General features: G+C 36.3%; 1 protein-coding gene across 28 annotated transcripts in view; it reads left to right on the top strand.

Moving 5' to 3' along the window:
- Positions 1-15,769, top strand: part of KANSL1L (KAT8 regulatory NSL complex subunit 1 like) — a 579,301-nt gene that overhangs the window by 532,179 nt on the left and 31,353 nt on the right. The gene's annotated exons all lie outside the window — the stretch shown is intronic.

The following is a 15,769-nucleotide window of genomic DNA, read 5'->3' as shown; positions in this document are numbered from 1 at the left end:
AGGTTTCCTTTGCTTTGCAGAAGCTTTTAAGTTTAATTAAGTCCTATTTGCTTATTTTTGTTTTTACTGTCGTTACTCTAAGAGGTGAATCTGAGAGAATGTTGCTGTTGTTTATGTGAGAGAGTGTTTGGTTTATGTTTTCCTCTAAGAGTTTGATAGTGTCTGGTCTCATATCTAGGCCTTTAATCCATTTGGAGTTTATTTTTGTGTATGGTGTTAGGGAGTGTTCTAATTTCATTCTTTTCCATGTGGCTGTCCTGTTTTCCCAGCACCACTTATTGAAGAAGCTGTCCTTTCTCCATTGTATAAGAATTCTTGCCTCATTTGTCATAGATTAGTTGACTATAGGTGCATGGGTTTAATTCTGGGCTATCTATCCTGTTCCACTGATCTATATTTCTGTCTTTGTGCCAGTACCATACAGTTTTGATGACTTGCTTTGCAGTATAGCCTGAAGTCTGGGAGCCTGATTCCTCCAGCTCCATTTTTCTTTTTCAGGATGTCTTTGGCTAGTCTGGGTCTGTTATGCTTCCATACAAACTTAAAATATTTTGTTTGAGTTCTGTGACAAATGTCCTTGGTAATTTGATAGGGATTGCATTGAATCTGTAGATTGCCTTGGGTAGTATAGTCATTTCCATAATATGAACTCTTCCAAGCCATGAGCATGGTATATCTTTCCATCTATTTGTGTCATCTTTGATTTCTTTCATCAGTGGCTTATAGTTTTCAGAGTACAGGTCATTTGTCTCTTTAGGTAGGTTTGCTCCTAGGTATTTTATTCTTTTGGATGCAATGGTGAACGGGATTGCTTCCGTAATTTCTCTTTCTGATCTCTCATTTTTAGTATATAGGAATGCCGTCGATTTCTGTGTATTAATTTTGTATCTTGTGACTTTGCCAAATTCGTGGGTGAGCTCTAAACAGTTTTCTGGTAGAGTCTTTAGGATCCTCTAGATATAGTATCATGTCATCCACAAATAGTGATAGTTTTACTTCTTCCTTTCCAATTTGGATTCCTTTTATTTCTTTTACTTCTCTGATTGCTGTGGCTAGGACTTCCAAAACTATGTTGAAGAGTAGTGGCGAGAGCGGAAATCCTTGTCTTGTTCCTGATCTCAGTGGGAATTCTTTCAGCTTTTCACCATTGAGAATGGTGTTAGCTGTGGGTTTGTCATATATGGCCTTTAACATGTTGAGGTAGGTTCCCTCTCTGCCCACTTTCTGAAGGGTTTTTATCAGAAATGTGTGTTGGATTTTGTCAAAGGCTTTTTCCACGTCTATTGCGAGGATCATATGGTTTTTATTCTTCAGTTTGTTAATGTGGTATATCACACTGATGGATTTGCGGCTATTGAAGAACCCTTGCATCCCTGATCATGATGTACAATCCTTTTAATGTATGGGAGGATGCGGTTTGCTAGTATTTTGTTGAGAATTTTTGCATCTGTGTTCATCAGTGAAGTTGGCCTGTAGTTTTCTTTTTTTGTGGTATCTTTGTCTGGTTTTGGTATCGGGGTGATGGTGGCCTCTTAGAATGAGTTTGGGAGTGTCCCTTCCTCTGCAATTTTTTGAGATAGTTTCAGAAGGATGGGTGTTAGCTCTTCTCTAAATGTTTGGTAGAATTTGCCCGTGAAGCCATCTGGTCCTGGACTTTTGTTTGTTGGAAGTTTTTTAATCACAGTTTGAATTTCAGTTCTTGTGATGGGTCCATTCATCTTTTCTATTTCGTCTTGGTTTAGTCTTGGAAGATTGTACTTTTCTAAGACTTTGTCCATTTCTTCTAGGTTTTCCATTTTATTGGCGTATAGTTGCATATAGTAGTCTCTTCTACTATATTTCTGTGATTTCTGTGATATCTATTGTTACTTCTCCTTTTTCATTTCTGATTTTGTAGATTTGAGTCCTCTCTCTTTTTTGCTTGATAAGTCTGGCTAAGGGTTTATCAATTTTGTTGATCTTTTCAAAGAACCAGCTTTTCGTTTCATTGATCTTTTCTATAGTTTTCTTCATTTCTATTTCATTGATTTCTGCTCAGATCTTTATGATTTCTTTCCTTCTACTAACTTTAGGTTTTGTCTGTTCTTCTCTCTCAAGCTGCTTGAGATGTAAAGTTAGCTTGTTTATTTGAGCTTTTTCTTGTTTCCTGAGGTGGGCTTGTATTGCTATAAACTTTCGTCTTGGAACGGCTTTTGCTGCATCCCATAGGTTTTGGATTGTTGCATCTTTGTTGTCATTTGCTTCCAGGTATTTTGTAATTTCCTCTTTGATTTCTTCAGTGATTCATTGGTTGTTTAGTAGCATGTTGTTTAGTCTCCACGTGTTTGTGTTTTTTGCAGTTTTTTTCTTGGTGTTGATTTCCAGTTGTATAGTGTTGTCGTCGGAGAAGATGCTTGATATGATTTCAGTTTTCTTAAAGTTACCAAGGCTTGCTTTGTAGCCAAGGATGTGATCAATCTTAGAGAACATTCCGTGTGCTCCTGAGAAGAATGTGTATTCTATTGCTTTTGGATGGAATGTCCTATAATATCTATTAAGTTCATCTGGTTTAATGCATCATTCAGGGCCTGTGTTTCCTTATTGATTTTCTGTCTGGTTGATCTGTCCATTGCAGTAAGTGAGGTGTTAAAGTCCCCCAGTTTTATTGTGTCATTGTCGATTTGTCCTTTTAAGGTTGTTAGCAGTTGCCTTAAATACTGTGGTGATCCTATGTTGGTTGCATAGATATTTAAAATTGTAACATCTTCTCTTTGATCACTCCTTTGATCATTATGTAGTGTCCTTCCTTGTCTCTTAAAATATTCTTCATTTTAAGGTCTATTTTGTCTGATATGAGTATTGCTACTCCAGCTTTCGATTTCCATTTGCTTGGAATATTTTCTTCCATCCTCTCAATTTGTTGTGTCCCTAGAATTGAAGTGGGCCTCTTGAAGACAGCATATATATGGGTCTTGTTTTTGTATCCATTCAGCCAGTCTATGTCTTTTGGTTGGGGCGTTTAGTCCTTTAACATTTAAGGTAATTATTAATATGTACGTTCTTATTGCCATTTTATTAATTGCTTTGGATTTGTTTTTGTTGCTCTTTTTTCTTCCTTTCTTCTCTTGTTCTCTCCTCTTCGTTTTGATGACTGTCTTTAGTGTTGTATTGAGTTGATTTTTCTTATTTGTTTGTGTATCAGTTGTAGATTTTTGGTTTGTAGTTATCTGAAGTTTTGATATAAGAGTCTATATATAGGGAAGTTTTCAGCTATTATCTCTTCGAATATTTTTTCTGTCCCCTTCTCTCCTCCTTTTGGCACCCCTATAATATGGATGTTGGTGTGTTTAACAGTGTCCCAGAGTTCTCTGAAACTCCCATCATTTGTTTTCAATCTTTTTTCTCTTTTCTATTCTGAATCTGTGATTTCCACTAATCTGTCCTCCACCTCACTTATTCGTTCTTCTGCCTCCTGTATTCTGCTGTTAGCTACTTCTAGTGAATTTTTTATTTCAGTTATTGTATTTTGCATCTTTTCTTGTTTAAGTTTTATATCTTGTATCTCTTTGGTCAGTGTTTCCTGTAAGTTATCCATCTTTGCCTCCAGTTTATTTCCAATGTCTTGCATCATCTTCAGCATCAACAGTCTCTTTTTCTTGGAGGCTGAGAATTTCCTGATCACCTAGCTGTTTTTCTGGGGTTTTTTCTTTCTCCCTCATCTGAGTTATAGTTGTCTGTCTTTTCATTTTTATAGGTTTTTGGTGTGGTGACCTTTTGACAGATGATAGAGTTGTAGCCTCTCTTACTTCTGGCATCTACCCCCTTGCGGCTGAAGTTGGTATGGGGCCTTGCTGTAGGCTTCTTGATGGGAGGGACTGATGCATGCCCACTGGTAGGTGGAGCTGATTCCTGTCCCTCTAGTGCATGTGGCTTTGTCTCTGGGTGAGATTAGAGGCAGCTGTGTGCCTCGGGGATCTTTAGGCAGCCTGTTTACTGATGGGTGGGGCTGTGATCCCACCTGAATTGTTTGGCCTGGGGCTTCTCAGGGCTTATGGGTGGGGCCAGATTTTCCCAAAATTGCCACCTCTAGAGAAATGCACACTTATGAATATTCCCACCCTTCTCCTACAACAAGCCACATTCACCCCCTGTTTTCCCAGGAGATCCTCCAACAACTGCAGTCAGATTTGATCCAGATTCCCTTGGAGACTTTGCTTTGCCCTGGGACCCAGTGCACATGAAAGTCTGTGTGCGCTGTTTAAGAATGGGATCTCCATTTCCCCCAGTCCTGTGGAGCTCCTGCACCCAAGCCCCACTGGCCTTCAATGCCATATGCTCTGGTGGCACTTTCTCCCAATGCTAGATCCCCAGGCATTGAGACCTGACGTGTGGCTCAGAACGCTCACTCTTGTAGGTGAGTCTCTGTGATAGTTACTTTCCAGTCTGTGTGGCTTCCCACCCGGGAGATATGGGGTTGCTTATGTCATGTAATCGCTTCTCCTATTTCTTGATCTGGCCTCCTCTTGTCTTTTGGAGTAGGATATCTTTTCAAGAGTTTCCATTCCATTTGGTTGAATATTGCTCAGCATTTGGTTGTAACTTTGTTGTTTTTAGGAGAGAAGTTGAGCTCCGGTCCTCACATCATTTGTTGATGAGACTTTGTTCCCTACTGAATGGTCCTGGCACCCCTGTCAAAAATCAGTTGGACATTTAGGTACAGATTTATCTCTAGACTCTCAATTCTGTTCCATTAGTCTATATATCTATCTGTAACCATTACCACAATGTTTTGGTTACTGTAGATTTGTAGTAAGTTTTGAAATCAAGAACCGTGAGTCCTACAACTTTGTTTTCTTTTTCAAGATTGCTTTGGCCGTTTAGGACCCCTTTCAATTCCATATGAATTTGAAGATTGGCTTTCCTATTCTGTGGGAAGAATTGACCTCCAAATCTTCTAGCCCTTCCACATGAACTGTCTTTTCATTTATTTATGTCCTCTTCAAATTCCTTCAGCAGTGTCATGCAACTTTCACTGTACAAGTTTTTCACCTCCTTATTTAGATTTATTTATATGTATTTTGTTCTTGTGGTGCTATTGTAAATGAAATGACACAGAAGCCAGTCTGAAGCAACATCTAAGGACCATGTGCTAAAATATAGCAAGAAAATAAATAATAGCTCAGACATACTCAGACCATTCACTGCATTAAAGCAAATATAGCAATAAAATGAGTCTTACATTTTTTTTTTTGGTTTCCCAGTACATATAAAAGTTATGTTTATACTATAGTCTATTTAGTGTGCAAAAGCATGGTGTCTAGAAAAACAATGCACATACCTTAATTAAAAAACACCAATGCTAAAAATTATAACCATCACCTGATCCTTCAGCAAGTTGTAGTAGTAGCATCAAAGATCACTAATCACAGATCACCACAATAAATAAATAATAATGAAAAAGTGTGAAATATTGCAAGAATCACCAAAATGTGGCACAAATGAAATAAACAATGCTGTTAGAAAAATGGCATTGATAGACTTGCTTGATGCAGTGTTGCCACAAACATTCAATATTTAAAAAGTAAAAAAAAGAAAAAAAAGCAGTCAGTGTCTGTGAAATACAATAATGTGAACCACATTGAAACTAGGTATACTGGAATTTTCTTTCCCCCTTCCCTCTCTTCCTTCATTTATTTGTTCGTTCGTTCGTTCCTTCCTTTCTTCTTTCCTTCCTTCCTTTCTTTTCTTTTTCCGTCTCTCTTCTTTTTCTTTTGCCTAATGCTCTGGCTAGAACTTCTGGTACAATACTGAAAAGTAGTAGTGAAGGTGAAGAAGACAAAGACATTCTTATCTTGTTCCTTATCTTAGGGAAAAAGCTTTCAGTCTTTTATTATTGGGTGTGATGTTTGCTGTGAGTTTTTCATATATGTTCATTATCATATTGAGGAAGTTCAGCTCACATATTTGTTAAGTATACCTATTGGAAAGATTCTTGGAAGTTGAATTGCTGGAACAAAGAGTATATACATTTGTAAGTGTAATTTTCTTGTTTGCTTTCTTCCCCGTTCCTTTTTTTTTTTTTTTTTTTTTTGCCAAATTTCCCTCCGTGTGTAGTTGAACCAGTTTACATTCCCATTAGCAATGTATGAATGCCTCTCTCCCTATATCTTTATAACACAATAAAATGTTAAAATTTTGGACTTTTTTGGTGGGGGGATAATTTAATAGGTAGAAAACATGGTGTAGTTGCAATTTACATTTATCTTGATATGAGTTGGACTGATTGACTTTGCATAGGTTTGAGTCATTTTTATTTTCTTTTTGTGTAATGATTGATACATCGTTTGCCTATTTTTCTGTTAAGTGTGTTGCGTTTTTATTGATTTGTAGGAGCTCTTAATATATATTTTTATTACATATTTTTCTCATATATATACCTATACATGTTAGGGAAATTTGCTCTTTGTTATTATTTGCTTACTCTTTTTCCAGTTTGCTTTGGCCTTTTGACTTTGCTTAATTTTTTGTTTGTTTATTTTGTTTTTGTTTTTGTTTTTCCCACGCAGCAAGTTTAAAATTTTTATTTGGTGAATTTATCAGTCTTTTTATTATGGCTTCTGGATTTTGAATCAGATTTGCAAAAGTTGTTCCTCACTCTGAATCATAAAATAATTCTTCAGTATTTTCTTATTTAATTATTTATTTATACCAGAGATTTTTAAAAAATGTAGATTATCTATAATCAAAGGATATTTCACCCTATAACCAAATAAATTTAACAGTGATCTTTCCTTCAGAGTTCCAAGTAAACTTTGTTACCTAATAAAAGTGTCATACTCACTGCATTTATTTATTTATTTATTTAGCTTTTTAGGGCCATACCCGCAGTATATGGAAGTTCCCAGGCTAGGGGTTGAATCCGAGCTACAGCTGCCGGCCAAAGGTACAGCAATGCCAGATCCAAGCCACGTCTGCAACCTACACCACAGCTCATGGCAATACCAGATCCTTAACTCACTGAGTGAGGCCAGGGATTGAACCCACATCCTCATGGATACTAGTTGGGTTCATTTCTGCTGTGCTACAGTGGGAACTCCCATACTCATTGCATTTAAATGGCTACAGTTCTTAGAATGCTCCCATGCTTCCCTTTCATCCTGGCCTAAAACAACAGTATTTAGAGTCTGCTGAAGATGAAAGCAAGTTAGAGAATACAGAAGTCCTCTAAGTTAAGGAACTTCTTTAGGTCTTTGCATTCAGGAAGGAGTTCCATTGGGGAAGTAGACTTTGATGTACAATAGCAAAGATATATACAACTATTTAAAATAATCCACTTGGAGTTCCTGTCGTGGTGCAGTGGGAACAAATCCGACCAGGAACCATGAGGTTGTGGGTTCAATCCTTGGCCTCGCTCTGTGGGTCAGGGATCCAGTGTTTCCATGAGCTGTGGTATAGGTTGCAGATGTGGCTCAAATCTGGCGTTGCTGTGGTTCTGGCATAGATCAGCAGCCACAGCTCTGATTGGACCTCTAGTCTGATTGGACCTCTAGTCTCCATATGCCACAGGTGCAGCCCTAAAAAGACAAAAAAAAAAAAAAAAAAAAAAAAAAGATGAAAAAAAAAATCCACTTAATAAATATGTTCTTCCTACTTTCCTTTCTTCCCTCACTCCTTCTTTTATTTAAAATGTGCTAAGTATCTGTCATGTGCTACACAGTACCTAGGCATTAAGGATAACACAATGAATGTGATAGAAGTGTTCCTGCCTTTATGGAGCTTAGAGCTTATAATTCAGTTTAGGAAGAGAGAAAATATAAATACTAACTCATGATGTACTTTGGAAAAAAAACAATAGAACTAAAGTAAGATAGAGAATTCTGGGGGTAGAAGAGAGTCTCTTTTAGAGAGAATGTTCTCAGAAGGTCTTTCTGATGTAATTGACATTTGAATATAGAGATTTGACTGAAGTAAGGAGGAAGTAAAAACCCATACAAAGATCTAGAGGTGAAGCACTCCAGTATATCCAAATCATTAAACATAGGGGGAGAAACAGCATGAGAAAAAGGGGCAGAAAGAGTAGCTAACCTTGGTGAAAATAGATCATTCAAAAAACATCTTCAAGAATAGCCTGTTGTAATAAAGAAGCAATTGTAGAAAAAAAAAAGTACCTTTAGAAATTATAAACAAATTTGCTGGAATTAAATTTTCATACAGGAGTTAGAATATAAAGTCTGAGAAATTTCTCAGGGCATAGAAAAAAATATACATGAACATTTCCCATAGTTTAAAAAAGACGTGGTGTTTTCAGTTTAAGATACCATTGAGCACTGAGCAAGAATTAAAATAAATTTGAGTTCCTACAAAGGTACATTCTGAAAAGCAGACTGTCAGTTATCTAAGAATTAATCTAGAATATAACAAGAATGCTGAACTTCTTATTACAGGATATAAAATATCTTAATAAGTGGGAGACATTCAACCTTCCCGAATTAAAGGTAATTGCAACAGAACAAAGGGTGGGGAAAAAATGTAATTGTAATGTATACATGTAAGGATAACTTGATCCCCTTGCTGTACAGTGGGGGAAAAAAAAGGTAATTGCAGTTGATTTTAGCTGCATTTTTTGAAATGTAATAAGATTCATAAGTGTATATCCATGAATATCTAAGTATACTTCAAAAAAAGAATGGGGTGGGAGTGGAGAGGCAGTAGGACTATTAGGTACTAATTTACAGGAATGGTGGCACAGGTTTAGACAAATGGATCCAGAGTAAGATCCCTGGCACAATACCATTTCTATAAACTTAAGTATTAAAATTACAAGGAGCGGAGTTCCCCTTGTGGATCAGCGGGTTAAGAACCCAACTAGTACCCATGAGAATGCAGGTTTGATCCTGGGTCTCCCTCCTTGGGTTAAGGATCTGCGTTGCTGCATGCTACACAAAGGTCACAGATGCGGCTCGGATCCAGCATTGCTGTGGCTGTAACACAGGCCAGCAGTTCCAGCTCCAGCTTCGATTTAACCCCTTGCCTGGGAAGTTGTAGGTGCAGACCTAAAAAAATAAAAAGATAATAAAAATTACAAGTAATGCATCCAAAAAAAATAAAAGATCTAGGTCAAATACATTACAATGGGAAGGAAAGGAAATAATAGTGGGGAAGGAGGATTAAAAGGGGATGTAAAACATAACAGTGTTCCCTTCTGTGACTGTGTCACAATTTTTTATCCATCCATGAACTCTTAGACATTTGGGTGGTTTCTGCTTTTGGCTATTGTGAATATAGCTGCTATAAATACACAATGTTTGTGTCATTTTTTTTGGATGGAAACGTTTTACATTACTACCAGAAATGTATGAGAACTCCAGTTGTTCCCTTTCTTGTTATATAAAGCACAATATTTTCAGTTCTTTTAATTTTAGCTCTTCTACTGAGTGTGTGGTGGTATCCTAAGTAAATGGTGCTTACTTTGGATTTAATTTGCCTCCCTCTCTTTCTCTAACTTCTTAAGGTGAAAACTAAAAATTGATTTTTATTCTTTTCTAACTATATAAAGCTATAATTTTCCTTCTGAGCCCTGCTTTAACATGCCACAAATTTTAGTATATTTTTTTAGTTCAAAATACTTTCCAATTTCTCATGTGGTTTCCTCTTTGACTCTGGATTTTTTTTTTTAAGGGTCTCACCTGCGGCATACGGAAGTTCCCAGGCTAAGGGTTGAATCGGAGCTGTAGCTGCTGGCCTGTGCCTCAGCCACAGCAACACCAGATCCGAGCCTTTGTCTGCAACCTACACCACAGCTCATGACAATGCCAGATCCCTAACCCACTGAGCAGGGCCAAGGACTGAACCCGCATCCTCATGGCTACTAGTCAGGTTTGTAACCTGCTGAACCGCAACAGGAACTCTGACTCTGGATTATTTAGAATTATGTTTAATTTCCAAATATTATTAGATTTTCCAGATATCTCTTTGTGACTTCTAATTTAATTCAATTGTGATTACAAACATACTTTGTATGATTTCAGTCCTTTTAATTTATAGATATTTCTTTTATGGCCCATCATATATTCTATTTAGATGCATGCTTGAAAAGCGTACATTTTCCTGGGTTTTTTTTTGGGCGGGGGTGTTGGCAACATTTTCTATATAAATGTTTACTAGGTTCATTTGATTGATAATACTGGTAAAGACTTATATCCTTACTGATTTCCACCCTAATTGTGTTCACATCTCCACCTCTAAGTGTGTATTTGTTTATTTCTCTTTTTACTTATTCCAGTTTTTGCTTCATATATTTTGAAGTTTGGTTAGTACCTGCATTAGTGTTTAGTTTTTGGGTTTTTTTTGTATACTCCTATAATTTGACCCTTTTATTATTGTATTTGTCCCTATTCCCATATCTACTTTCACTGATACTGATATAGCTACTCCAGCAATTTAATCACTAATGCTTAGGTGGCATATCTGCTTTCATTCTTTCACTTATAACATCTATGATTTTATATTTAAAGTGGTTGTCGACAATATATATTTAGGTTTTGCCTTTTAATCTATTCTTAAAGTTTCTGACTTATAACTGAAGTTTTCTGACTTATAACTGAAGTATTTAGACCATTTATACTTAATGTGATTATAATATAGTTAGGCTTAAATCTACCATTTCGTTGTTTGTTCTTTTCTTCAGTTGAAATTAATTGTCCTTAAACTGGCCTTTGTTGTTTCACTCTATGAATGTGTAAATTGTTATTTGACAGAAGATTGAAATGTACCCCATGTGAATTTCTGTAGCCCTTCCTCTGTATGGCTTCCTTAAATGGCAATCTCCTAGAAATTGTAGCCATCTTTTTCTCCTCAAACTTTATCATCTGTCTCTTTAAGTCATCTAGACTTTAATATTCTACTTGGGCCCCCACCCTGTGCGGAAAAAAGCTGATAGCTCTATATGATCATACCTTTTGTTTTACTTCTCTCAGGGATAAATCCTACGCAGCCTGTTGTCCAAGTTCTGAAGACAAGTGTTTGATACAAGTCCTATAGCTGTACTTTTTTTTAAATTGGAGTGTAGTTGATTTGTAATAATTATCCACATTAGTTTCAGGTGTACAACATGGTGATTCAATATGGATTAATAGTCCATGTAAAATTATTATAAAATAATTACTATATTTTCCTATGCTATAAAGTATATCCTGTTGCTTATTTATTCTACACAGTGATTTGTGTCTTAATCCCTTACCCCTGTCTTACTGATACTTCCTTCTCTCTCTCTACCGGTGACCACTAGTTTGGTCTCTATATCTGTGAATCTGTTTCTATTTTATTTTATTTATTTATTTTTATTTCCCCAATACATTGTTTTTTTTTCTACTGTACAGCATGGTGACCCAGTTACACATACATGTATATATTCTTTTTTCTCACATTATCATGCTCCGTCATAAGTGACTAGACAGAGTTCCCAGTGCTCCACAGAAGGATCTCATTGCTAATCCATTCCAAAGGCAATAGCCTGCATCTATTAACCCCAAGTTCCCCATCCATGCCACTCCCTCCCCCTCCCCCTCCCCCTTTATTTTATTATACATTCATTTTGTTTTTTGCTTTTTTAAGATTCTTTATATATGTGATATTTGTCTTTCTCTGACTTATTTCACTAAGCATAATACTCTCTAGGTCCATCCATGTTGTTGAAAATGGCAATTTCATTCTTTTTTTTTTTTTTTTTTGTCTTTTTAGGGCTGCACCCATGGCATATAGAGGTTCCAAGGCTAGGGGTCAGATCAGAGCTGTAGCTGCTGGCCTAAGCCACAGCCACAGCAATGCGGGATCCAAGCCATGCCTGCGACCTGCACCACATAGTTTGTGCCAATGCCATATCCTTAACCCACTGAGCAAGGCCAGGAATCGAACCTGAGTCCTCATGAGCCACAATAGGAACTCCTCATTCTTTTTTTTCTATTTCATCATATGCGCGCACACACACACACACACACACCCACACCCACACACACCCACACCCACACCCCACATCTTCTTTATCCATTCAGCTATTGATGAGCATTTAGGTGCTTCCATATGTTGCCTATTGTAAATAATGCTACTGTTAATACAGAGGTGTATGTATCCTTTCAAATTAGTGTTTTCATTTTCTTTGGATAGGTGCCCAGCAGTAGAATTGCTGGATCACATGATAGTTCTTTTTTTAGTTTTTTGAAGAACCTCTATATTGTTTTCCCTAGGGCTATACCAATTTACATTCCTGGCAACAGCATATGAGAGTTCTCTTTTGTCCACATTTCGCCAACCTTTGTTATTTGTATATTTTTGATGATAGGCATTTTGACAGGTGTGAGGTGACATCTCATTGTGGTTTTGATTTGCATTTCTCTGATGATGAGTGATTTTTTTTTTCTTGTGCCTATTGACTGCATGTTTTCTTTGGAAAGATGTCTGTTTAAGGCCTCTTCCCATTTTTTGATTGGGTTGTTTTTTCGCTTTTGAGTTATGTGAGTTGTTTATAGATTTTGGATATTAACCCTTTACGAGTTGTATTATTTGCAAATATTTTCACCCATTCACTATAGGTTGTCTTTTAATTTTGGTGATGGTTTCCTTTGCCGCACAAAAGCTTTTAAGTTTAATTACTTTCCATTTGTTTATTTCTTCATGGACAGAAATGAAATTGCCTTTTCTAATTTCAAAACTGATTTCTTAATAAAATAGCTCATTTAGCTGTAGCTTAATCTTTTTCTATCACAAGTTTGAAAATGTCAGTATTTATTTCTGTCACATGTTGGATTCCCTGAGAATCACTGCAGTGAAATTATTTAACTACAGATTTGATGGAACATAAACAATAAACTAAAAGCCTTTTAATATAAAATACTCAAATAGAAGCACAGAGATTAAACGATAAAAAATACAAAAACAGAGAACTGAGAATCAGTGAAAAAAAAATTAACCATATATGCTATCGAACTCTAGGAAGGTAAGAGAATAGGACAAAAGTAACATTTGAACAGATAATGACAGTACTTCCTAAACTAAAACAGCACATCAAGCCATAGATGTAAGAAGTTCTGCGAACCTGGAAAAGAACAAACCCATAGAAATTATATCAAGGCATATTATAGCAAGCCTGCTAAAAAGTGAAGACACAGAGAAAATATTAAAAGCAGTCAGGATAAAAGAGACATTACCTTCAAATGAGGACAACACTAAGACTTAATTACTCAGTAGTACTGTGGAAACCAGAAGAAAATGAAAATATCCTTCAAATGCTGAAAGAAAAAAAAGCCAACCTAGAGTTCTATATCCACAAAAATAATCCTGCAAAAATGATGCTATACAAAGATTTCAGGTAAATAAAAATGGAGAGACTTTATTGCCAGCAAATCTATACTATAATGATGGCAAAAGGAAAAGCCAGATGGAAACAATTATAGGAAGGAGCTAAGAACATTGGAAAGGATAAATGTAAATGGGTAATATAAATGATGACAGTAAAAATAATAATAGTGATATAGAGTTTTTAAGTGTATATAGAATTAAAATGCCTTAATGACAATAACAAAGAGGAGAGTAAATGAAGTTAAAGTTTTCTAACATCCCATTGTTTTCAGGAAAATGGTAAAAGGAATAATAATATACAATATAGAAAATATTCAGTTGCTGATTCTTTGAATAGAAATTGGTAACCTTCTAGCAAGCTTCCTTAAGAATAATCCACGAGTTCCCGTCGTAGCACAGTGGTTAACGAATCTGACGAGGAACCATGAGGTTGCGGGTTTGATCCCTGCCCTTGCTCAGTGGGTTAAGGATCCAGCGTTGCCGTGAGCTGTGGTGTAGGTTGCAGACACGGCTCGGATCCCGAGTTGCTGTGGCTGTGGCATAGTCTGGCGGCTACAGCTCCGATTCAACCCCTAGCCTGGGAACCTCCATATGCCGTGGGAGTGGCCCAAGAAATGGCAAAAAAAAAAAAAAAAAAAAAAAAAAAAAAAAGAATAATCCAAATTTGCTTTGACATTTAAAAATCTGTTAATGTAATAACCACATGATTAGGTTAAAGAAGAAAAGCTATGTAGTCATTTCAATATGTTCACAAAAATTCTGATTAAGTTCAACATTAATATATTTAAAAAATACTTTTAGCAAAGTAGGAATATATCCTGGTAAAGACTATACAAAAAAATTCTACAATTATTTTTTTTTCTTTTTATGGCGCACCTGTGGCATATGAAAGTTCCCAGGCAAGGCATTGAATTGGCACTGCAGCTGCCGGCCTACACCACAGCCACAGCAACTCTGGATCCTTAACCGACCGAGTGAGGCTAGGGATTGAGCCCATATCCTCATGAATACTAGTTAGTTTTGTAACCTGCTGAGCCACAATAAGAAACCCTACAGTCATTCTTAATCCACATCTTTCTTAATCCTGAAAAATGAAAAGTATTTCCTTTATAAAGGAGAACAAAAAAAAAAAATCTCCTTTGATCAATTCTATTCATTTTGAATTAGTCACTCCATATATCATGATTGGAATCTTATAAATGATAATAAAGGTTTTAGGATTGAATAGGAGAAACTAAACTCATTATTTGTAGGTAATATGCTTGGTTAGTAGGAAACTAAAAGAAACAGTATTAGAATAAGAAAGTTTAGCACTTTCTTATATATTCAATATATGTCACTCATATTTTTAATTTCCTTTTACTTGAAATGATGAATGTTACAATACATCTAACAAAATATGCGAAGACTTTAAGAGAAGAAATTTTTTAAATTAGTACTTTTTTTTTTTTAATGCATTTTAGGGCCACACCTGTGGCATATGGAAGTTCCCAGGCTAGGGGCTGAATCAGAGCTGCAGCTGCTGGCCACAGATACAGCAACACAAGATCTAAGCCTCATCTGCAACCTATGCCACAGTTTATGGCAATGCCAGATCCTTAACCCACTGAGTGAGACCAGGGATTGAACCCCCATCTTCATAGATACCATGTTGGGTTCTTAACCTGCTGAGCTACAATGGGAACTCCCATCCTTTTTTTTTTCTTTTTCTTTTTCTGCTGCCCTTGGCATATGGAAGTTCCCCTGGCCAGGGATCGAATCCCAGCCAGAGCTTCCACAGCTAATCTGGCCTAGGGATCAAATTGGCACCTCTTCAGAGATAAGCCAGATCATTAACCCGCTGTGCCATAGTGGGAACTCTGAAAGAAAATAAAGATGGCCTAAATAAGTGAAGAGATAAGACATATTCATGGATTGGATGAGCTTTAATCATGATACCAAAAATTTTAAATCTCAAAAATCTTCCAGTTGATTTATTATTAAACAAAATTATATAGGTTTTTGGTGGAAATAAAGCTTTTTTAAAACTATATAGAAGATGGTATACAGCCTTTAAAAACTGTGAATCACTAGGTTGTATACCTAAAACTTACATAATATTTTAAATCAACTGTACTTCAATAAGAAATATATATACAAAGGAGTGAAAGCCAAGAGTTATAGCCAAGGCACCTCTGAGGAATAAGGTAAAGAAACTTGCACTATCACATGTCAAGGTTTACTAAAAAGTCGTAATTATTAGGGTATTGATTATTAACGCAGACACAAGTGGTACAACCTTTGAGATCCCTGATAAACATGTATGGAATGTGATGTGTATAATAGGCAGCAATGCAGATTGATTGGGAGAGGATGAACTAACTGTTCAATTAAAGGTGTTATGTCAATTGGGTTATGTCAATTGGTGACCCATATGGGGGAAAATGAGATTGGATCC

The sequence above is a fragment of the Sus scrofa genome, chromosome 15, assembly GCF_054392235.1.
Source record: "Sus scrofa isolate SSC_HxYL_T2T_F1_AM1 chromosome 15, Sscrofa_HxYL_maternal_Yorkshire_Landrace_v2.0, whole genome shotgun sequence".
Classification (NCBI taxonomy): domain Eukaryota; kingdom Metazoa; phylum Chordata; class Mammalia; order Artiodactyla; family Suidae; genus Sus; species Sus scrofa.
The sequence above is the reverse complement of the archived record's forward strand: the minus strand, read 5'-3'. Positions and strand labels throughout refer to the sequence as shown.